This window comes from Adiantum capillus-veneris, chromosome 5 (genome assembly GCF_014529385.1).
Source record: "Adiantum capillus-veneris isolate H3 chromosome 5, ASM1452938v2, whole genome shotgun sequence".
Taxonomy (NCBI): domain Eukaryota; kingdom Viridiplantae; phylum Streptophyta; class Polypodiopsida; order Polypodiales; family Pteridaceae; genus Adiantum; species Adiantum capillus-veneris.
The window spans coordinates 22875890-22895788 of NC_140935.1; positions in this window are offsets into that span (position 1 = coordinate 22875890).

Sequence of the window (19899 nt, forward strand, 5' to 3'; positions counted from 1 at the left end):
AACAAACCATCCGCTTTTGAGCTTCTATGAGGAGTTTAAGGTATAGAATATTGAAACATTAATTATGAATGAAATACTTCTCATGCATGCATATCACAATACAATAATCACCATCAATAGAGAGGTAATCTTAGAATCAAACCTATACACTACCCGTTTTGTTGAAAACACAAGATCATGCATCTTCTTTGCAACATCTGAAGACTTCACCCCATCCATAAGATATACAAAAGATTGCATACTATCACCTCACAATTACTCTACATGTAAACATATTCATAAATTCTAACTTATTTTCACTTTATGTATACCTGCAAAACATGATTCTTCAAGCTTATCTTGAAGAATTCATCAAATGAATCCGGTAACTCTGGCCCTTCAACTTGTATCTTTTTTATTAAAAGAGAGGCTTCATAGTGCATATGAGCCCAATATGTCTCTTTCTTCATGTAGTCCGAAATGCCTTATAATCTTGATGTTTAGGACATAAGGGGTCTTTGGACTTTGTCAGACTCATGAGTTGCAACAATATTTTCTTCCTACAATGCATACATACTTATACTTAAAGAAAGCATCGAACAAGACTAAATATAGGCAAATAAATGCATTCAAAATACCTCTCAAGAGAGATTTTAGAACTTGTAACGCAATACAACTTGTCTCTTGGAATTTTACACATGCTTGTATCCTCCCACTTTATGTCAATCAACACTTTGAATAACTCCTCTCCATTATGGGGATTTGCAATGCCTCATCTAAAACCAAATGGTTCAATCGTTGCCTTTTCTTTAGAGAGGGATGCTTGAAAGTCATCTTTACGTCATAAATTAATTATTTAATTGTCAAGCAATACACAAAACTATAAATGAAAGGAGGAAAAATGAGAGTAGCCACCTTCCAAACAAGCAGTGAAATCAATTCACAGGGAGAGTTATACCATGGAGGGACACCATGATAATATCGACACTCTACACTCATCTCAACTTCTGCCCACTTCCTCATTTCTGGTGTCAATCTATCTAGAATAGATTCTTTGTTGGCAACACCAAACTTTTGAAACATATACACCTCATGAGCAATGTTTGGAGTCCCATGAGCTCTAGAAATCCTATTTACAACAATAAATTCTGTAAAGTGAATGGTTAAGCACAACATACATCATCCTTACGCATTGGTTAAAGTTGATGATAAAAGTGACTTACGCATTGGTTGTGTCTAGTGCAAGTAGGAGCTTTGTCTCCTTTGCCTTTGGTACTTGTATAAATTGACACCTCACACTCCATGGTATTTAGCATTATCGGAGTACTCAACATATTAAAACAAAAACTATAAGAATCATATAGAAGTACCATTCACAACATGGAAATGAGAAAATGTAAAATCATGACATACTTTCTTTGATGTGTCTCCACCATGTCTTCAACCTGTGGTTTCCATCCCAAACCAAAAATTTCTTACCCCTTAGGTCATGCCACTCTTTTCCAAGAGCTCTCTCAAACTCATCATTCTTTTGACACCATATAGGTCCCCACTCTTCAAGGTTACCTGTTGTCACTGGAATTATCTTTCCTCTAGTCCCTCCATGGAAACAAGAAAATGACCCATAGTTTCAAGATAAGCAGATGACTCAAAAGAAGGTATCAACCATTGTGCATCATCGGTGGCAAATCTAACTGCTTCATGAGCCACCAATCTACATAGAGGAATGGGAGGAGGCATAGTCCTTTTCTTCACATAAAACTGGCTCAATACATCATTCATCAAGCCAAGAGAAACTTGTTTGCCCAATAGTACAATAAGTGTTTGAGTTCTCATACGAATGATCAGAGAGCTCTAATGTTTTATCTAATTTTAATACAATAGTTTAAATAGCCACCCAAACGAATCTCTTTTCCAAGATAATAGTACACGTGAAATCATTGTTTCAAGGCACTGTTTCGCATATAGTAGGTGTTTGAGCTTTCTAATCATCCGCTTGCAAATGGATGGTCAGAGAGCTCAATAACTCCTATGCTTTATGTAATTTTAATACAATAGTTTAAAATAGCCACCAAAACTGACCTCTTTCTCAAGGTAACAGTACACTTCAAATCACAAGTTCAATGCACAATTTATTATAAATACTTAATATATAGAAGGTGTTTGAGCTCTCTAATCATCCGTATGCAAGCGGATGATTGTAGAGCTTAACTAGTCATGTGTTTTATACAATTATGAAACAATAGCTAAATTAATCTATTTTTTCAAGGTCTAATTAAATACACTATAAAAATTGTATAAAAATATTCAAGACTTAAAGATTTATCAAAATCAAAAAAATATTCCACGTATAAAAAACAAAAAACTTGGACAGTCTCCTTTGTTTTTTCATTATAAAAAAAAAATTACAACTGCAATTATGGTGGTGACAACTGCAATCACGCAACACAGCTACTCAAGTGGCACCAACTGAGCATGCTCACGTGGTGGGGATAAAGGGGAAACAATTTTTGGCTACCAATGCAATTTTGGCGCCCTCTCAAAAGCTTGCACTTATTGCAGGATGTGCCCATAAACATGATGGTCAAAGTTCTACCAAAGTTCCCAGAGAAACACTACACTAGTAATCTCCACATGAACAAAGCCAACTAGTAAGTAATGGAATCTCCTTGCATCCCGCACAACATAAACATTTAAAAGGAAGTAAACATTCAAGGCAACTTAAATATGGAATGGGATCAGAGCTAACCAAAAAACGACAATATTTGGCCCTTTGAAGACCACAAGCTTTGAAGATGAGCTCCCAATTTGGTGATGTGGATTAGAGCTGCCGATAAGAGGAACACGTGATCAGAAGGCTGAAAAACAACACGAATCAGGACCTGCAAAAAGCTGAATGAAGCATGCCCTCCCTCTTCCTCTCACGGATGAGCTTGCAGCACGCGTGGACGAGTAGTGAGTTCTTCCATGGGAGAAGGACGGAGGGCAAGGAGACCATACCTGGAAACCTTGGCCATGCCACAGATATAGAAAACTTTTAAGATTTTCTAATCTTTATTTCTTTTTTGAGTGCTAAGCATGTAATTTATCTAAAAATAATGAAACAATTCATTTCCAAGGCCTACATAACCATCTTAAATTCTAGTTTTAGCATCTTGTATTCATAGAAAATCAGTCTTCTTATGAGAAGCTACAATCTTTTAATTCTTTGGAGATATTTAATCTCACAACCGGGGTTATTTTGGGAATTTTTAAAAATTTAAAGGGCATTTTGGAAAATTATGACAAGAGATCAGGGGCATTTTGGGAATTTTAAAAATTTGAGGGATATTTTGGTAATTTTCACTAAATTCTAATCCCAAAACCGTGCTCACCAAAAAATGTTTTTAGCATCCAAAAAAGCCCATTTTTAGTGAAAATTTAAGAGGTTTTATCGGTTTTACTGCCTAGCCGTGAACTACATTAACGAACATTCAGAAAAACTTAGACTTAAAGTCAGCTAAAAATCATAAAATTGGTTTTTTCTTTTGAACAAAAAAAAAAGGAAACACCGTGTAGAGTCATTATAAATAAAGCAAAATAAAATAATGCAACTGATCCTAGTATAGAATTTTGTATTATATAAATCTAAATACTGATATAGATAGTAAATATAAAGATTAATATCTATTTATTTACAACTATACATATATAAAGAGTGTGCATAAACTCTTATAAAGTTGAGCTTATATATATATTAATTACATTTATTTTGAGAGGTCTTTTCACTCAATTTAAATGTACTTGTGCATGTGTATTTAAATATAAATGTAAATATATATATTTGTTTTTTATTTATTACATTTATCTTGAGAGGTCTTTTTACTCAATTTAAATATACTTGTGCATGTGTATTTAAATACCATTTATTTATTTATTTACATCGATATAAATTGATGTGTGTGTGTGTGTGTGTGTGTGTGTGTGTGTGTGTGTGTGTGTGTGTGTGTGTGTGTGTGTGTGTGTGTGTGTGTGTGTGTGTGTGTGTGTGTGTGTGTGTGCACATGCACACTCTTAAATAACTATATTTTAATGAGAAAAATATATGTTGCATAAAATTCTCAATTAAAAAAGAGAAATAATTTTTGTAGTTTAAAATAACCACTAAAAATAATTTCTTTTTCAAGACAATAGTACACTTCAAATAACTACTTAAGTGTTTGAGCTCTCTAATCATTCGTCGCTTGCAAGCAGATGATGAAAGTGCTCAACAACTCTTATGTTTTATGCAATTTTGATGCAATATTTTGAAATGGTATAGATTGATATATATGTGTGTGTGGTGCATGTGCACGCTCTTAAATAGCTATATTTTAATGAAAAAAAATAAACGTTGCATAAAATTCTCAAATAAAAAAGAGAGATAATTTTTGTGTATCATTCTCTCTGTGTTGACGGCTACACCATTGATGCCCATTACTTTTTTGCCCTCTCACACAATCACTCATTTTGTTATTGAACTGATATGTTTTCTTTCACATTCATTTTTGTACCTCTCATATTGTCTAGTAGTGTTCCATAGCTCTGTGTTGCTCCATAGCTCTCATGAGTGCTCCAAGCTCTATGTTGCTTGCTTGGCACATTGCTGGTAACACTTTCACACATGATATTCCCTTGCACAATGGTAATGTATTGCTAAGCTCTCATTATCTTCAAAGTTTGCTACCTCCTTCATGTGTTTTTCACGGACTACATGCAATTATTCAAGAAGAAGACCATTCATTTGAGCTTTCTATGACTGCACATTGTGACCATGAAGGCAACGAACCCTATCTGATTGATGGTTCTTTGTCAGTCAAATATCTATTATTGCACACGATAGAGTGTGTTTATGTATCTAATAGCGAGAGCATGGAGATAAACGACGACAAGGACTCAACAAAAGTGTTTGATGATATGAGACCTGCTAATGGTGAGGCGTGCTTGAAAGTATTAGAGCCTGATGGTGAATGTAAAGACATAGAAGATAGGCCATCTATGTCCTAGACACAAAATGGAGAAGGGGCACCTCGACTTAAAAAGCTATTAAAGATGTGCGAAAATCCGCTACAGGTAACTGAACTTCCCCCCACATATGATGGCTGTTTGTGTTTCAAGTTTCCTGCAACTTTAGGAAAAATTAAGAGAATGTAAGGGATGGAGCAAAAACATGATAGTCATCTCTCGACACGACCATCCCAAATAAACATGACAATAGCTTGTATATTGAGGCTAAGTTATTTCCTTGAGAATCTACAATGTCACCGATTGTCTTGTCCATTTCACATGAATGAGAACAAGTTCAACGACAACTATTTCCATGGTCATTTGGACAGGCAGGTAAGCAAGGGATATCCTGCAGGTGAAGGAAAATAAAAAATTTACTGTCATTATTGCCAAAAATTGTGACATGCATTGATGTATGCAAGGCTATGATCTACTATGTTTTCCCTTTGGATGAGAGTATGACTCGAATGGTACTTTATATTGGCAATCATCAACATAGTGTTCAACTAGGCACCTCAAGAGCCAATATAGCAAAAGTGCAAAATTTGGTTAGCACAGTTCTTAAAATAGAGAAAGGTGGACCACGAAAAATACAAATGTTGGTAGCTCAATAGATTTTGTTTGAATCTTTGACGAGAGAAGGTGAGGAAGTCACAACTGATCAAGCTTTACTTGGTTTTCTGGAGGAGATGATGCCACTAGTGCAAAACAACGGGTATGCATGGATTGAATATAAGCAAGTTACTATTCATGTGTCTTTTTTTTTTATCTTTGGTACGTTACGTCATTTACATTGATACATTAGGAAAAATATGGACTCTCCTTGGGCCTTTTTTATTAGTGAAGGCTTAAGGGAGAACCAATGAGAAGGCTCTTGGGATATCACCTAGAAGGGGAGGAATGGTAGGGGTGCAGCCTAATTGTCTCCCTCTTCAATGCTTGGTTCTTAGAGAGAGGTGGGAGGTAGGCTTGGGGGGGGGGGGGGTAAATAGGAGGAGAGAGGTGTCATAAAAGAGGGTGGGACCCCCCAAAAAAAAACGCGCATGCTTAAAAACCCAAAAAATTGAAAATTTTTTAAAAGTTCCAAAGTTGACCCATTTGCCTCCAAAACTGCCCCAAAACATAAACTAACTTTAAAAAGTCAATTTTTCCCCCCAAAATCCACTTTTCTCTCTCTCCCTCATTACTTTTCTCTCCCACACTCTCCCTCCTCCCATTCTCTCTCTACAGTCAAGGCAGCCATAGCCAAAAGCTTTCCACCACTCTCTTTCTCTCTCTCTATAGCTCCCCCTTCTCTCACACCTCCATCAACCCTCTACAGTCCCACACTCCATAGCCCACATCTCCACTATCCTCTCTACCTCTCACTCCTCTCTTTCTCTATCTCCACTGTCAAAGCCACCATAGCCACCATAGGCAGCTCACCTCACCCTCCCCTCAGCTCCTCATTCTCTCTCCACAGTACTCAACTCTTTCAAATCCCTTCCTAAGCCCAACTTCCCAAGCATGTCCACGCATAGACGGCCCAAACCAGAGATAGAGGAGATTGTGTTGCACAACACAAAAGACTCATAGGGGGTATGGATCCCACAAGTGTTCAAGAAGGGTGCATGGATCTACATGCAACCAACACGTGCTGGACCTCATCGCGTACGGTGTCGAGGCGTATTGGAACGTCATTGGAAGGGCCGGCTATTGACATTCAAAGAAACAAAGTCCGGAATGGTGGCCATCGTGCAACACGTCTACAGTGCAACTGAGCTCCACCTCAAGAGAGTTTCTACTCAATTTGCACCTCATTGTAAGTTTTCATGGTTTAGCTATCCCATGCATGTCATGTTTACGTTTATGTGATCATTATGTTTAACTAAGGACATTTGTAAAGATGTTTTTCCATCCAGCTTAGTTGAGGAGCAGCCGCTTGAGTGCCTCTCAGGCACGTTCATGGTTGTGCATGCTCACATTGTGGAGCTTATGTTTCCTAATGTTTCATCGAAAAAACTTACCGAGCAGCGAATATTCATGTACTCCCACAAGTATGTGGTGCCGAAGTCAAGCCAAAGCTATGGTAGGTTAGAAGCCGTGGAGACACCCTCATTGCAGAGTGCAGAATGGCCAACTCCATACCATTGGGCTTTGCTTTCTTTCAAGCGCAAGGTGCTGCAAGATTTCCAAGGGTCCCTAAAGTTTGGTAAGGCAACCAGATCGGTGGGTCTCAGTTGGCATTGTCCCATTCATTTGTTTGTGCATGCATTCCGCTCTCTACCGATTGTAGAAACACCAACAATGTTTGTTTGCAAAGAAGTTGACATAGATGCAATGGACACCATTCTAGGTGTCAATTGGGGCTATGTTGACGGTTTGCATGTTGGTGACCGTTATAAGTTCAATGTGTCCCCCACACAGCTTTGCCTTCGGTATTTGAAAGCAAGGTGCACCTTGTATGCACGGTTTAGCTATGAGAGGTGGATGCACAAACGTGGCAAATGGATACCCTTGCAGCTGATAGCCGAAGAGATTCAATCCTTTGAAATTCATGTCCGCATGCCCAATAACGAGGTGGAGGTGGTTGTAGTGAATCCGCATTGGACTCTTTCCAATCTTCGGGAACACTTTGTCATAATGGGATTCGAGGATGTCGGTAATGCAAGTTTCAAACTAGAACAACGCAAGGTCTGCTTTGTGCTTCCTTAGCTACCTTTTCTTATTTTCTGTGGGTTTTTGTATTTTGATTGCCCATTTTTGGTTGTATAGATTGGAAGGCAGATGGAGGCCACTATGCTTGTTTACAAAGATTGGGCTACAGACGAAATCATCTTGTCTAAGTGAATTGGCTTGTAACTTTAATCGTTTATATATTGGATATTTTATTAAAGATTTTGAAAAGTTTTAAAGTGTTGTACTTGAGTTTTAAGGTGGTGTAAATTTATTTTTTAAATCCATATTTTTTATTTTTTTCGAGATAGAATATGTCTATATAAGGAGGACCACCTCCTCATTTCACCATTTTCATCCTAGCATTGCAGAGAGACCTAGCATACCCAATCACGCAAAGAGAAGACATGGCTGCTACTAGTGCTTTAGATGCATTCCTTACTGAGGTTGGGCATGCAAATCGCCCTGAGCTTCAAGCATTTTTCACAACCCAACCCGATTTGGAAACCACCTTGACCCTCCACTCTCAATCTCTTGAGCACATTACTTCATACATTTCCACGTGCATGGGGAGATTCATTGTTGAGTTACCAAACCGACCAGGGCAATGGGTCCCTGAAGGCCTTCTCCACCACATCTACCAAGGGGACAGGCCATTTCATCAGCAGCTTGCACGCTTTGCCACCATAGCACAACCCGCAGGACAATATGTGCGGCTTGAAGCTGATGATGTGCGAGCAATGCGTAAGGGAAGGATCGGAAACACTTTTTTCTCTGTTCATGCCATAATGATCTTCCTCCTTCACGAGTGCCTAGCACGCCCTGACGTAGTGCTACCTCACTTGCAGATCGGCGGGGTATTGGCTGATGTGAAGGACCCAAAGCCCGCGGCCATTGACTCATCCGCAGAGGAGAGGACGCTTGCCTTGACATACCCTGTAGGGATTCAAGGCCTCTTGGAGGCCTCTCCATCAGTCGGTTCATCCTCGGGACCGCCAGAAGGAACCACCACTCGGGATGCCATCCCTGAGGTAGAGATTACCCGCTTCTCCTCCATTGTGGTGGGTGGGGAGGAGTTTGTGTTTATGCACGATCTGGAGAAATCCTTTGAGCTTTGCATGGATGAGTGTTTTGCCATCCTCGATGCCCATGGAAAGTTTGAGCTTGATACCACCACCTCCCATGACGATGATCTCCTACTGCCCATGGGGAATACTTTGGCGGACACAGTGGCGATCGCACAAGCCGAGGTGGCAGCGGCCGAGCAGGCCAAGGTCTCTAAGGAGGATTTTGTGGCCGTGCAAGCCATGTGTTTGGCTAAACGCGCAAGAGTGGATTCACCACCACCTGTTGCGCCACCTGTTTTGCTTGATCCAAAGGGGAAGTCAAGCGTGGATCTTTACTTGCACCCGGATGCCGATGAGGAGGATCGTAGACAAGAGGTATAGATGCTCACTTACATTTGATTGTTACAAATGATTTTGTTAATGTTATATCATAATTCTGTGCCATATCTCAGAAAACCTATGTTCTGCAGGATGTTCTGGAGGTTGACGCCTGGGCGCAACGGTCAGGGGGGAGGAGGACGCCGTTCGGACCTCAAGCGGCACTTGCTCACTACCTCGGCACACTTCCCACTGGTGTCGTGGTGTTTGTCCATGCCGACTACTCTCCCAATGGTCACTACAACATTTTTGCTCTCCGTTCACTCTCCAAGGCGTTGTGTTTAACAACACTTGCCCAAACGGCCAACCTTGTAGTGCTTGTAAAGAAAGATTTTGCAATATCCACTTTCGGTGTAAAATTTCGCGGGCGCCTTATTGCCCATGTCGGCATGAACCAAGCTGTAGGGGTTAATGACACCCAAGAAATCACAACCACTTTACTTAACAGGGAGCCACCCCAAAAGGCCAAGCGCCAGAAAATTGTAATTAGAAAGATCCTAAAGCAAAAGCCGGATATCATGTAAAGCATTGATTTCTTTAATGAAACTACTTTTTGCTGTCTATGACTCTCTTTCTTGCAAGGTTTTGAATTTCTTATATGTTGGGCTTCCATTGTGTATGAGAAGCACCATAATTTTTGTTATGACTACTAAATGGTTTGGAAGGCATTAAAATTTAAAAAATGTATACTTTGTTATATCTAAGCTTCCAAAGTTATGTATGTGCCTAGTAAAGGGCTTGGAAGTCCCTAAACAATGCTGCCACAAGGGCGCGCATTAGGGCTTTCCATCAGCAGATGAAGTGTGCAAATGCGCGCCCTTGTGGCAGATGAAATTGGACACATCTAAGAGCATACCCAAGTACAAAACAGAGTGACAAGGCATTAATACACAGTTGCAAAAGAGAAACACATGGATACCCAGGTAACCTTAAGCCCATCTTGCCCCAGATACCTAAAGATGTATTAACAAACCACAAAACTGTGGCAATATCTAAACCCTTCTTGGAGAATAGGAGCATATCCAGTTACAAAACAGAGTGAGAAGACAATAATACCCAGCTGCAAAATAGGAAGACATGGATACCCAGGTAACCTTAAGCCCATCTTGCCCCAGATACCTAAAGTTGTATTAACAAACCACAAGAGTAAACTTTGTGGCAATATCTAATCCCTTTCTGGAGTTTAGGACTGACATGGACTAAGGGGGGATGAATTCTAGCAGCATCTATGCTAATTGAAGCATTGAAGCAAACAAAACATACTTATTGCTTATCAAAATTGTCTGGAAACCACTGGAGAGTGTCAGCAAAGCACTAGGAGAGGCTGCCACAAGGGCGCGCATTATGTCCATCCATAGGCCTCTGGAAGCCCCAAATGCGCGCCCTTGTGGCAGCCAACTTGGGGGCATTCCAAGCCATTTTGAACACTTTGTAGATGTTTTTTCCATGCAATAGTGAGTCACATAGCATGGATACATCAGGAAGTGCATGCCCCACTTAGCCAAGGTGCTAAACGTAGGCAATTTTTCACAATAACAAGCTAATGGCTACATACATACAGTAGAAGGTAGACAAAACTTGAACCAGTGCTACATTGCATGGTACAGAATTAAAACAATACAATGCGCACTGGGGTATACAATAAAAGACGCTTATATTCAAATTCTTCCCAATACAATGCACAGAGTGGGATATAGAATCAAAAGACGCTTGTATTCAAATTCTTCCCAATCTTGGAGTTCCATAAATACAAAAAGGTTGATGCCTAATTACAAGCTACTCCTCATGGCGCAAACGGCGAGCAAGCTGCATATCCTTGGGCATAATGGTTACACGCTTTGCATGGATGGCACAGAGGTTAGAATCCTCGAATATGCCAGTTAAATATTGCTCTGCTGCCTCTTGGACTGCCTCTATGGCCACGGCGCCCATCCGAAACTGAGTGTTGTACAATTGCAAAACCTCCCTGCATAGCTTTGCAAAAGGGGCCCTCCGAATCAAGAGCTCGGTGCTATTTTGATAGTGTCGAATCTCCGCAAAAGCACGGCTGCGCTGTCGTACCTTCTGAGGTCAACGTGGAGGTGCATTTTTGGCACGAGTCGGGGCAGCTTGCTTCCTCTTCTTGTAGACAATGCTCTTTCTCTTTTTTTTCTGCACAAGCACTTCCAACACCTCATAATCGGATTCCACCCACTCTCCATCTGATTCGTGCTCTTCACTATCGACCGGATGTGATGGTGTAGGTCCACTCCCTTTAGGAAGTGTCTTACCCCCAATAGACATGTGAGCCTGATAAGTTTGTATTTGGACGCCAACCCATGGGGCATCTTCATACGTTTGTGTCTCTTCGGAGCCTTCTGACGGCTGCTTTTGGCTGTTTGTTTCTTTGCCCTGGTCGCTCTCATCCTCCCTATTGCCATCAGAATCGTTGGAGTCCGATGAATAGACAACAAGACGATGCTTCCGTCTCTCTTTTGCTACTGTAGAGGACTAGCCATGCTGATTTGAAGCTCCAGCTTCTTCTGTGTGGACTTCACCTTGAGCTTGTGAAGTTCCAGCTTTTGTTGCTGTACCTTTGAGTTGTTGGCCATCCGGCCCCTCTGGATATGCAATCCTAGCCGTTTGTTTTGTTTGTGCCATGGTTGCACCTAGTAGGGAAGATGACAAAATGAGCCCCTTCAACCTTTAAATAGGTTTTTTTGAGATTTGGGCCCTTTCACACTATGCGGCCAATTGAGTGAAACTCAAATAAAGCAATTGAATTGAACAACTAAACCTGGATCATGCGGACGGCTGACGCGATGCCCAAACGCTGCCTTTTCGATATTTAGTTGCACGCCAAGCTTTGTGGCCGAGGGACGCTCGCGAGCGTTTCCACTTCTCGGATGCTGCAGTACGAGAAGCGTTGCGTAACTGCTTTGCTAACATCGATTCTCTTGCTTTCTCAATAGTACGAGTTCTCCCAAAGGTGTGCCTAAAAAACCAATTAAACATCTCTTGGAGGTAGTTGGAGTGTGAACTACCACCACCATGCCGAGTATTCTTGAAGTAGACTCCTTTTGCTCGATAGTGGGACTTCTCCATGCCTTGTGTACTCCATATATCAAGCGAACCATAGCGGTCCATGAAGTATGCACCATGCGCATAGAGAATGTGCCAAAACAACCAAAAAGGAGATAAGCGAATAGAAAAGTTACATTTTCAAACATTGCATATGTATTAAGTCCGTTAAAACAAACCATGTAGTGTGTAATCTTGCTTTCAGACCATCCGTCCTTAGCGGCCTTTGTGAATTCATAAAACACCTTCTTGAACTCCTCTCGCTGCTCAACGGTGGTGCTTGAAAGATTCATCAATTGCACAACCTTTTGAAAGGATGACCATACTAGCTTGCGTTGGTTAGCAACCTCCACATTGGGATCTTTGTTCGTCGTGCATGAACACAAATCTTTCCACAACTCCCACCGCTTCTCACTTGCTAGATAGACACTTGCCTTGGATACCTGCATTGGATACTTTGACATCTTCTTGAAAAATCGACGTGCTTTGGCTCCATCCATGGAAACCTTCTATGCCACCTCATATGTCTTCTCCCAACAAGTCTCTGCTACAATGTTCACCCTTGATCGGTGACATCCAATCTCATTAAGGAGCGTCTCAACCCCCTGCAAGGAGTCTTTTGACCGTTGAAGGGGCTTCATTGTGAAAGCATAATCAATGTGATGCTTTAAGATCCTATCAAATATTCGCATAAACGCATGCAATGTGCAAAAGTGAACATTGTTGAGGGAGAAGGGAATTATGGGGTTCCACCCAGGATCTTTGCTATCCCTATTGGGCACCTGCAGCATATCACATGAAAGAACCGAACTTTGCCACTCCCTATTTATATGGTCATCATTATCATCGTCCTGACCTTCCACTTGAGTTGCTCGACTTGTCTTGTGCCCTTTCATACAGAATGGACAAGGAAGTAAAGAATTTGCACCTTGTTTGCATCCAAGCATGCACTTTATGGTCTTTAGATCACCACCTAAATGCCATTCAACATCGAACTCCCCACGTCCTGGAACCATGAGCTTCTCACCGTTTATTTGAGCTTTAATGACCTCTGTGACCCATGGGATTCTACTGAAAATCCATGCAAGGACTTCATGTGTCTCTTTCGGAACTTCAATTGCACTAAGCCACCATATATACTTCTCTGATTGCACACTAAAAGAGGGCTTTGTCGCTTCACTCGAACTGCAAGATTGCTTGGCATAAGCTAGGGCTTCATTCATAAGCGTGATGCTCATTCTCTCCAACTTCTCCCTTTAACAATTACACACTCATCCAACTTCAGCACGAACACAAGCTTGCCTTCAAGAACTGCCAACAACATAAAGCCTCAGAATGCATGTTATGACACATCATAGAGCATGTAGGCAACTCTAAACTAACATGCATCACTCAAATTGTAGAAAACAGCCATGGACTGCTGCAATCGTATCAAGTCCACAAAGATATTGTTGAATTTGGTGTAAACAAACCCTTCGGTCCGCAACACACTGTTAGAAACAGCACCGCTTCCCTTCCCGCAGCCCTTCCGTCCTTGTGATTTGCTACGGAGCGGCTGAAGAGACATTGTGTCTACAATATACAAGTAGTCCCCTAATCGGTGAACAACATCTTCATTTGACACCTTCTTGGCAATCTGCACTCTGTGAGGAAGTGGGAATAGGTTTTCCGTGACTCCTCCACTTCTTAATGCATCTTTTAACACTTGATGTATTGCTTGATAGCCCTTGGTACTAATCCCAACAGCATCACAAATATCCTGAACATCTAGATCAGTGACAATATTAGAAAAATCTCTAAGAACTCTCTTAGTGATTGCGTCTTTCAAGTGTTTTGCCTCTGGAGCATCAAGCATCCCAATAAAATCCTCTTTGTTGAAACAAGAACGAAGTCAAGTAGCCCTAGCTGACGCATTCTCGCCGCCGCACGTTTCTTAGACGAAGTTCCTATTGCCCAAAACAACAATGATGAGCCGTATTAAACTTAAACAACATGAGGGATAGAACATGTTACCTCGTAGCTGTCACCCTTCGTTTTCTTGCACCTCCACGTGGTGCAAGAGTCTGAATTTCGGACAACTCTCGTTTCCTCACCCTACCTCCCATGGCAGTACTCTTCATGTGTGAAAGAGTATCCTCAAGCTTTTTAATTACATTTTCCTTGGTTGTGATGGTGCTCTTTGCCTCCTCAAGCGCACTAGTAGTTGTTTGCATCTGAGCTTGAAGATTGTGGAAACTCCCATTGAGCAACTGCCAATGACGCAAGTAGATCTCGGACCGCGCAATCTCGTGTTTGTTGAGTCTCTTGCAGTAGCCCAACAAACCTTGCTCTCCATTTCCAACGTATTGCAACAGTGATGGAATGTTTGTAAAAGACGGATGAACATTGAGAGAAGGATCCTTTGGATACAAGCATCCATCTGTCCAGAGATCCACATTCTTCTCCCCTTGAGTGCGGCGTTCGTTGGTTGAAGGTAATGTACCCAAGCATGTTTTCTTTGTCGGAACATACTCTTGAGGTAGGCGTAGGAAAAGCCCTGGAGACCTACCGCGTGAAGAGCTTGCTGGGACATTGGTCACGTCGTCAAGAGGCATTGTAGGATGGAGAGATGGAGCTTGAAGGATGGAGAGATAGAGCTTGTAGGATGGAGAGATGGAGCTTGAAGGATGGAGAGATGGGTGCGTAGGTGCAGCAGCAGGTGCACGTGCAAGGGGGATGGGTGTAGGAGAAGAGCTTAGATTAGGAGAGAGAGTTTTCAATTTTGGGGGGAATTTTCTAAAAGTTTGGAGGGAGTCAAAAAATGTTGAATTTTGAGTAATTTAACTTAAAATTCTTTTTTTTATTATGTGTATATGTTGGGGGTACTTTTTAGGGGGGAATAGAGTTTTTTTGAAAGTTTTTGAAAAAAGTCATTTTTTTGGCCTCTTTGACCCACGGATTTGCTTAGGTGGCATGGGAGAGTTAAGAGGCCACTTACAAGTTGGCCAAAAAGGTAGAGAGAGAAGACCCCCTACCCCCCTACTTTTCAAATGGTTTACCCCCCCCCTTCCCTACTTTTTAAATGGTTCCCCCCCCCCCCCCCCCCCCCCCCCCCCCCTTCCCCCTACCTTTTTAGGGGTCAAAGGTGGAGGAGACCCTACCAAAATAGCCCCATTCAAAGCCTTTGTCCCCCTTAATCTTGGCAGGCTTCCTTTAAATTAGGGATTCTTACAAGGCCCATGGAGAGTCCATTTTTTTCCTAATGATGGATATTGCATGTAGATTTAAAGGTATAATAACCAAAGAAAAGGCAAAGCAAGTTGTTCAAACAAGTGAAGAATATGACAGTATTTAACAACTGCAATGACGCTGTATGTTTCCCTTTTTCCATGGCAATAGATTCTCGGGACAAAGCAATGGACAATAAAAATGTTACATTTTCAAGATGTCACAAAAGATCTCGCATTGGGTGTTGATCTAGTAAATCAAATGAGCAAACTGGGCAAGGTGACTTGAGGAATGCTTGAATTCAGTTTGATCATACACATAGGATAAACGGATGGGCAACAATGTCATGTTTCGTGTGTGATCTGGCGTAAGTTTGTTTGTGATTAGAAATATGAAATATTTATCTTCCAAAAGGTTTGTCCTAATATTTGCATCATATTTGACCAGCCTGGGAGCATTGCAAGTTATCGCAATTTGTGAAGCAAAAGAGGAGAATGAGGAGTCTCAAGTATTGTTTTGGGAAATTCTGAATGCTACCATGGATCAATGTAGGCAAGAACCACTTGATTTTGTGGGGTTCATGTCAGATGAGGTAGGGGCAAACTGGTTGGGAATAAGGACAATGTACAATGGAGGCCCGCAAAGAACTCTCTTGCCTTTTCCATTGGGAGTAGAGCTTGCAAAAGTACACAAGAAAATTTGTACTTGCACCAAAGAAAAATGAGCACATTGGAATGTGTGAAGCGCGGAAGCTCTCAACAATTGTAGAAGAGGCTACAATTCAAGCGAGGCATACCAAAAATTGGTGGTCGATCCATGTCCCAAAAGAGAACTTAGAAGCGCTTCAATGATGGTTTAAATGGTGGAGACAACGAATTGAGCATCGGGGAAACAACAACAAGAATGTGAGTTTATGTTTTATTTCTTTGTGATCCAAGAAAAACCATGTCCAAGTACTTAACTACAATTTTGTGGTGGATAGGCTAATAAAAGTCCTTGGGAGCAGGCACAAATTCCAACTATAAACTTAGCTGAGAGCATCCATGCTAGCTGGTTGGCTGGTGAAAGGGGAAGAAGAAATATTTCATTATATGATGCATGTGTTAGCGATGTCTTAAACTCATATATACAATGTGAAAAGCATTTGGGATTCTTGACATGTCGTCATATGGGCATGGGTCCCACACTTGGATCTATGCTCTCAAGAGTCGAGAGACAACAAACTCCAAGTCCAATTGCCATTGCAAGGGTGGTGCAAGGAGCTATCGCAGGAACCCAAATGTATGAAGAGCCCACAATGCATGCTGATAAGGAAACCATTCAATGAAAGAAGAGAGAGACGAGCAATGCTATTAGTTCTCATTGTCGAGAATATGTAATGGAGTCAAAACAGTGCAAAGTTTGTGGTTGTCCACGTCATATCAGATTTGAAACCATGGAATCAAGCAATAGTGAAGAAGAGGAGATTGAAAAAAACTACATGCCTGAATATGATCATCTAACATGCAACACAAAGCAGTTAATCTATGTAGAGGAAGCTGATGTCCCACGTGAACAATGGGCCTTCCACATAATGCCCATTCATTGTAATAAGAGATGTTTTGGTGTTGTGGGTATGAAAAATTATGATAACACTCTTAAAAGTACAATATAGACATTATAGTGGCAATCTTAATAAAATAAACTCTAATATAGAATATGACTCTAATATAGAATATGGAACATAATTCAAGACTATATAGACATTATAATTCTAGACAATATAGAGGCATTCTTACTAAAATAAACTCTATTAAAGAATATGGAACATAATTCAAGACTATATAGACATTATAGTGGTAGTCTCACTGAAGGCATTACCCTTGCTAACAGCGAGATTGTCCCCATTTTGCAAGAGGAGCAACCATTTCCATCATCCAAAGATACCATGAAATATTTATGGAAGTACAAATGCTTGGACTAGCTAAATATAGACTATGCAAATGATTGGCATATACCTATATTGAGAGCCATCTAATAATCCAAAAAATGTGCTACTATTTCAGAGGAAGTGTGATTTCCTAGTGTCAAATGTTGTTCTGGAAAGGTGATGGTGGAAAATACATTGTAGTAAGAATTGCAAGTTACATAAGTAAAGTTAATCGGGATGGTAGTCCCCTCTAATGTATTTTTCTCTTGACAAACCCTGTGCAAAGGACATGTCAAGGCCCTTTGTAATTTCCTGTGTTTAATACAATTCAAGCTCAATTGAGCACTTAAAAAAACAAAAGAAGAAGTGTAGACATTGTGGCAAGACCAACATATATTCAAAGGTTGCTTCAAACTTTGTCCATGTGGAAAAGGCACAACTTATCAATCACATAGATGTTTCTACAACGGTGGAGATAAAATGATTGGCATTTGCAATGACCCACAATGATGAAAAACGAAGTGTATACATTGTAGCAAGACCAACATACATTCATAGATTTCTTCAAACTCAAATGTTGTCCATATGGAAAAGGCACAACTTATCAATCACATAGATGTTTCTGCAATGGTGGAGACAAAGGAAAAGTCAAGGTTACCAAGGCCAAAGGAAAAGGAAACATAACCTCTCTTTAAGAAGATACTTTGGATTCAACAAGATAACAATACAATCAGAATGAGGGAAACATTCATTATTGTAAAGGCGCCAATAAAAATCCGGGTCCGTGCTACCCCAATTTTAAAACCACCTTGCATCAAGTTAAAGACACAACGCGCCTGTAGAGTGGTTAGAGTGGGCAATGTTTCAATCTCTATTGTTAGATCACGAGATCAAACCTTGTCGAAAAAATGGCATATTACTCCCATCGGGCCGTCTCTCTTCAAACCCCCAATTTTGTTACACTACAAATCTCCGACAATGTCGCACGTCACCTTTGTACTCTCAATCACATTCAAATTTTTTCGACGTATGGATCTCATTTTCAGCTTCATTTTGCACTCCATATGTAAAACAATGCAATGTGCATTCTGCAATCCTTGGCGTGACTTAGGTGGCCTTAACTTGGCCCCTTTACCCTATGGCTACTAAATAAAGCGAATTGACATATTCTTAAAGAAGAGAATGTTGCAATTGTTAATTGGGAATTGATTGAAGACTATTAGACAAATGCAAAAATTATCTTCTTTTCTCTCAAGAATGAATCACAAACAACAAAAAGAAAAAGAAAAAAATGACTCTTAAAGAACAAGGTGAGGAATCACGAGGGCCTGCCACAATGGAAGGATTTGTGAAGGTGTTGTCAAGAAGTAGGAATATTAGTGGGCTAAGATGAGCATGTAAATTCAAAGCTGTGTTGAATAATACGCTTAACTACTACATGCACTAATTTTTTATTAGCATAGCTAGCAAATTTTTCATTTGTCATTTTAACTAGCAAGCTGATCAATAATTAGCGGGGAACTATTCAGCACAATCACTAATTATTGATTAACCTGTTAATTTTTAATGATTAGTGGACCCATCATGAGTTTTGAACTCAGGACCTGGTACTCCAAAGGGAATCGAAGGTCCGTGTGTGTGTGTGTGTGTGTGTGTGTGTGTGTGTGTGTGTGTGTGTGTCCAATTTCTTCAAAGTTCAAGAGTCTTCTGGGTACGGTTACCTATTGCTTTGCCCCTCTTGCTGCCATTTCTGTCAGGCATGTGGAGCTAGCTGCCTGTTGACGTCTGTTTTCGACAAAAGCCTCCTCGCATTTAATTTACTCTCTCTACCCATACCCAAGCAATTCCTTCATTCGTAACCCTCTCAGTACCTCATGACTCCCCACCGGGCCGGCGATCCCCTGCCCCTAATCATACCTAGCTAGGTATGCCGTGCCTCCCTCACAGAAGCTCATGATATTGAGGTAATTCATAATGTGAGAATTATTGTGAGAATCTATCCAAAACTTCTTGTGGCTATGCCAAACTAAAGGCTATTTACAGCCTCTTGTATAGTTGGAAAGTTTTCTCCACCTTGTCCAATGGGCTCAAGAAGAGAATCAAAGGAAGATTGATTTCAAGTATTATGGGTTCTTTTAGATACAGCCTTGAAGTGAAGCTATGCCCAAAGTAGTTGCTCCTTGAAATTTGACTACCAATTACTGCTAGTGCTACAACAATGGCCTTAGTTCTCTCTCTCTCTCTCTCTCTCTCTCTCTCTCTCTCTCTCTTCCTTTTAGGGGCAACCTTGTGACCCAGAGAGTGTCCCAAGTGGGTTTACATGGAGCTCTTGAACAACAGGTCTTGAAGACTCACTAGATAGGTCTTTCAAGTCTTTTGGGATTATTCCTGTGAATTTAAAAATTCTCCTCTTCTTCTTTTTTTTATTGTGCACGATTGTGATTGTGATGATGTTAGCTCTTAGCTAATCGATTAAAATTGGGCATTCACACATTGAGTTCCCTCGAGGCGGAATAGTTAGCTTGCTTGATGTGAAGCCATAAGAACGGTCATAGCATTGGTTTAAGCCTTCATAGAGCTTTTTAAATGCCCCCTAAATAATAATTTACAAGGACTTTT